The sequence below is a fragment of the Enhydra lutris genome, unplaced genomic scaffold (genome assembly GCF_002288905.1).
Source record: "Enhydra lutris kenyoni isolate GAN:26980312 unplaced genomic scaffold, ASM228890v2 scaffoldscaffold13, whole genome shotgun sequence".
NCBI lineage: Eukaryota > Metazoa > Chordata > Mammalia > Carnivora > Mustelidae > Enhydra > Enhydra lutris.
The window spans coordinates 53,461,825-53,467,824 of record NW_019154097.1 but is presented as its reverse complement, the minus strand read 5'-3'; positions in this window follow the sequence as shown (position 1 = coordinate 53,467,824).

The window sequence follows — 6,000 nt, the reverse complement described above, 5'->3', positions numbered from 1 at the left end:
TCCAGAATCAAGACCAAAAAGGGCAAGTTGCCTTTTCTGTCTGCTTTGTGATTTATTTTATTATTATTACTAATTTTTTTTTAGGTTATCTTTTCATATAAAGTAGGGACCTTTAGTTGCTCTGTCTTGATTATAATTTCCCACGTTATACAGATCCAAGGTTTTATCTTCTGTTTTTTGTGCAGTTGTTAAAAACAGAATCTCTCCATTCTGGCGTCACCATCTTAGGCCATCTGTGTTTGTGCTTTTTTTTTTTAAGATTTATTTATTTCAGAGAGTGTACATGCACATGCATAGGGGGAGGGACAGAGGGAGAGAATCTTCAAGCAGACTCCGCACTGTGCATAGAGCTGGCTGTGAGGCTTGATCCCAGGACCCTGAGATCATGATCTCAGCCAAAACCAGGAGTCGGCCACTTAACCGACTGAGCCATCCAGGTGCCCCTGGGCTCCATCTTTATGTTGTGTGGTTATTTACTCTATCCTCTGAAAGGGAGTTCCCTTTCATTTATGCAGCTGAGCTGTGCACCTGAATGGAGTTTGAAATATTTGTCTTTGTGTATTTTATTGCAAGGAAAGCTTTTGGAGGATCTAGATTAGTTTGTTGTTTTAGTTTCTATTTTTTTGGTAATGTACATGTTTTTAGAAGGTGAACATTTATGAACAGTGCCCGCTATTCCTTTATGAATGTGTAGTTTTAAAAAAATACATAAATAGTATTCTATGTTTGTTCTTAAATGCTGTTTTACTTATTTTTAGATTTACCCATGTAAATATATATGGGCATAACATATAACTTTTAACTGTTACATGAAATTCTATCTTATGAATAAATAATGATGTGTTATTCATTATTGATGAAAATTTAGGGTGTTTCCCCCCCCCCCCAGTTTTTTGCTATTACTAATAAAAATATTCTTTGTGCTATTTTTGGAGAATCTCTCTAAGACATACAATTCAGAGTGGAATTGAAATCCGTTAAGGTCTGCCATTCTATAGTTCGGTCAGTCTGATCTCTTCATCGGTCATGGGAAAAAAATGTTGAAGATCACTGGAGATTAAAATTCACTTCAGAGTAAACTCATAACCAAATGCAGTGTGTTGCTCTTGGTTGGATCCTGAATCAAAGAAACCAGCTGTAATTTTTTTTAGACATTTGTAGAAATTTGAATATGGACTGAGGGTGAGTTGAAAGGAAGGAACTATTGTTAATTTTGTTATCTGTGACAGTAGTGTGATTATATAGAAAAATATCCTTATTTCTAGAAGGTGTATGCTGAGTATGCATGAGGCCTATTCTGATACCTGGCATTTACCTGGAAATAATCCAGGAAAATATTGATAAGACAAACAAAGCAAAATGTTCATATTAAACTTGGATGTTGGGTATACAGGTAATTGTTAGACTTTTTTTTTTTTTTGTCCTTTTCTTTATATCTTAAACTTTCACCATAGTTCAGAAAGAAAAAAAAATTTTGCTCTTCATTCTGTAATTGGGGTTGACAGACTATAGTTTGAGGGCCATTTCTGGCCTTTTGCATGTTCTCGTAAATAAAGTTTTATTGGAACACAGTCAAACTTATTTATGTATTTTGGTGTGGCTGCTTTTGTGCTACATTGGCAGAGTTGAGTAGTTTTGACTGAGACCATTTGACCTGTGCAGCCATAGTACTATTTGGTCAGTTACAGAAAAAGTTTGCTCCATATACTTACCCCGATTTATTTTTCTTTGCTGCCTTTAACTCTCCACTCTTCTTTCTCCCCTTAACATATACTTATTTATTTGTTGTTTGGTTCTGGTTACTAGAATACAAATAAACAGAGTTGATGTTTTCACCAAAATAATACCAAGTGCATATTAAGAGCGCAATAAATATTTGTTGAATAATAGATGAGTTAGCAACATGTAAGAATCTAGTTTCCCCACATCCTTGTTAGCACCTAATAGAAGATTCATAAATTTTTCTGATAAAGTGAGTGAAATGGTATCTGATTATTGTTTTCATTTGCAAGTCTTTTGTTAGTAAGGGTGAGATTTTGCATGTCTTTTCTGTGTTCTCTCTTTATTGATTATGTATATTTTATCTTATGTGAACTGCTTGCTAATACTTTACCTCTTTTTCTGTTTGGCTGCCATTAGTAATGCTTTGAATACGGAGTTGAAGCTGTTGTCCTCCAGAGGGTATTTGCACTTGCTTTTGCCAGTTGCCCAGGGCCCCAACTACCTGAAAGACTGCATTTAAAAATTGTTGGCTTAAGGCTGTTTTTGGACTTGCTGATGGTGTAGCTTGAATCTGGGCTGCAGGCATGTGTGAGGCCCCCTGGTGGTTATAAATTCTTAAGGATGAGCTTCCCCTTCTATTCCAGTAAAAAAGACTTAGTTCTTTGCTTTTCTTTTGTACACAGGGATGTGTTTCTCACTCACCTTTACACTGTGATCAAAGGACTTTGGGATTCCAGCTTAGTTCGGAAGTCTCTTTTGAGCTTCCCACCCTGTAGAGACCGTAGACGTCACTGCCTGTTTCTGATACTCCAGGCCACTGGAATTCAGAGACGGTGAAAACTCACTGCGCCTAAGTCCAGCTTCCACGTTTCCTCCTGCTGATTTCTTACGCTCTTGCCTGGTCAGAAATACATTTTAGAATACTTTTCTTTGAGATATTTTACCTGTTTTTAATTGTTTTCACTAGGTATGTATTTTAGGGTGTCTGATCTATCATTTGTCTGTAAGATGAAACCACTATCTTTCAAACTCCAGTAATAGATGTTTTATTACTGGAGCTTTACAATGTGTTTAGTAGAACCTGTCCTTTCACCGAAATGTTGTGTGGTTTATTGTTCCCATAGATGTTTTGACACATTCTTTACATGCTTTAATTGTTCATCCTTTCTTATACTATGCGTTCTCTCTGCCAAATCTATTGGCTTATTTTTTGTCACATGAAATTAAAAATTTTGATGTCATTGAATTCATCATGTGTTTTAAGTTTTGTGTTTTTTTGAAGAAGGAATCCTTACCCAGGGTTTTTAAATACTTTCCTATAGCATCTATTAATATTTATAGAGTTTCAGTTTGAATATATTGATCTTCAGTTTATCTAGATTATTTTTTGTGGGCTTTAACCATTCATTTTCCTGAAAGGATAACTAATTGATTGCTGATCCTTTCTCAGTGTATCAGTTAGGTCCTGGCAGAAAACAGGTTGTGCAAGCAAACAGGGATCATTTGAGAAGAGTTTAATAAAGGGACTCTCACAAATGTGTGGCAGTTGAGGGAAATGGAAAGGAACTCTGTCAGGCTATGAAGCAGGTAACAACTGCCTTTTGCACCATGAGGCTCTAAGCCATAAAGGCTTGAAAGAGGATTGTAGATGTCGGAAGGGGTGAGTGGAAAGGCCATCTAATAGGAGCTCTGGCATTTTATCCAGCGAGGTCATGAGCCCAGTGGCAACCATATAAAAAGTGGCGACAGTCTAGAAAGGGGGTGGGCATTTGGGGGTGGGTGGGGTTCAGGGGCCAAAACAAGTCCCTTGACCTAATTCCTTACCCTGATTCCCCATTGGATGAAACTAACTGGAAATCACAGGAGCCCACTATGTAGTCCCAACAGGTCAGTCTCCTGGTACAGAGCAGGGAGCAGAAGAGTGTAGAGAGGTATGTGACAGTATTCAGAGTGTCCATTGATTGGAAATTGTACCTCCTTTACTTCTCGAACTCTGTGAGCTGTACCTGGAGAATATTGCGGTTCCTATGAGCAGATGTCCCGGGCTTGAATGCGGATTCTGCAGAGCACTAGCTGTGGGACCTTAGACAAGTTACTTAGCCTCTCTGTGTCTTAGTCTTCTCACTTGTGAAGTGGGGTAATGAAAATGCCTAGTTTAACGGATTGTTGTGGGAATTAAATGTATGTAACAAACTTAGAGCATTTCTGACATTTGAGTGCCAAGTGAAGGTTAGCTATGATGAAGACCGAGGCAACAATGATGATGTTGATGGTTTTGTGGCTTCTTAATTCTTTCTTTACTAATAATACACCAATTAAGACAGTGCTGTGTTGCTTTTGTATTGTTTTGTGTAGCTCATACTCTTTTTCAAGGTTTTTTGAAACATTTTCTTATATATTGTTTATTTTATGTGAGTTTTGGGATTAGCTTGTTGAGTTCCTGAAAAATCATGTTGGATTTTTGGTAGGGATAGGGATTACATTTATCAACGAATTTGTTAAAAACGGACACCTTTACAATATTGAGTCTCACCATTCTTGAACAAAGTGTATCTTTTTATTTTCCAGGTTTCTTTTATGTTGTTCAGTAAAGTTTTATAGTTGTCTTCATAAACATCTGAAACATTTCTTTTAGTTTTATACCCACTTTAGTGTTTATGTTGCTTTTTTCTGTTAGATTCCTAAATTGACTATTTTGGAGGTGTAAGAAAGCTATTGATTTTTGTGTTGACCTTGTATGTGGCCCACTTGCCAAAATTTCTTATTTTTTCCGTTGATTACTTCTGATTTTGTAGGTGAATAATCACATTGTTTGTGAGTTATGGTAATCTTGCTCTTTCCTATATTTATAGCTATAAATTTTTGTTTTATTGCAATACCCAATGAGTAGGTAATGGGTTTGTAGCAAGTAGAGTGTATCTCCTTGTTTTACTCTTCCTTTTAATGAATGCTTGTAATATTTTACCAATAAATGTAAATTTTTCTCAGAATTTCTGGTATATATCCTTTATTTGGTTTTGCTAAGTATTTTTGTTAATAATTAGAATTGAATCTTATCAGATGATATTTCATCCTCTACTTGATAATCTTAGGATTTTTTTGTCCTCCTTCAATACATTAATATAGTAAAAGCATTGGCACTTCTTTTTTTTTTCCCTTTTTTTGTTGTTAACTACTTGTATATGCCTTGGATAAACCCCACACAGTCACAACATGTGGCTGGCTTTTATACTTCAAAATCATACGTTGTTTAAAAATGTTACTTCCAAAGGGTTTGAAGAGGTGGGGGGCGGGGTGGGAGGTTGGGGGAACCAGGTGGTGGGTATTAGAGAGGGCACAGATTGCATGGAGCACTGGGTATGGTACAAAAACAATGAATACTGTTATGTTGAAAATAAATTTAAAAAATGATTAAAAAAAATAATAGCAAAGAAAAAAAATGTTACTTCCATGTTCTTAATCATAAGTGCTAGTCCCATCTAAGTTTATGTTCTTATCCTGTTGATGAGTACAGTTATGTTGGTCTCGTAAAATACGTTAGGTAGCTTTTTTTTTTAAAAATCTTCTTTTTTGTCCTAAGGCAATTTTATGTTATAGAAGAAATTATCTATTCCCTGAAGATTTAGTAAACTTCCAAAACCATGTGAACTTAGTGCTTTTTCTTTTTCTTTTCTTTTCTTTTTTTTTTTTGAGTTAAAACATTACCTGTCATTTTAATTTTGTTTGTGATTATTTGGTCTGTTCTTGTTTTTATTTTATGAAGTCTTTAGTACATTTTTCTAATATTTTATCTATTCTGCCTAGATTTTAAAATTAAAATTTTATGGTAGAAAATAATCTTTTTCAAACCTGAAGTTATTTTCCCCTTTCCATTTCTACTGTCATTCATTTGAACTTTCTTTTTTTTTTTTTTTAAAGATTTTATTTATTTATTTGACAGAGATCACAAGTAGACAGAGAGGCAGGCAGAGAGAGAGAGAGGGAAGCAGGCTCCCTGATGAGCAGAGAGCCCGATGCGGGACTCGATCCCAGAACCCTGAGATCATGACCTGAACCGAAGGCAGCGGCTTAACCCACTGAGCCACCAAGGCGCCCGAACTTTCTTTTTTCTTAACTAGACTTACAAAACTTTGCCAGTTTTCTTGATCATTTTAAAGCACCTAGATTTCGAATGTCCTGGTATTTTATTTTGTTTCCTAATTCTTTTTTATTTTGTATTTAATGATTTATTCTGCTTTCTTCTTGGGATTTATTTGTGAGTTTTTTTTTTTTTTCTTA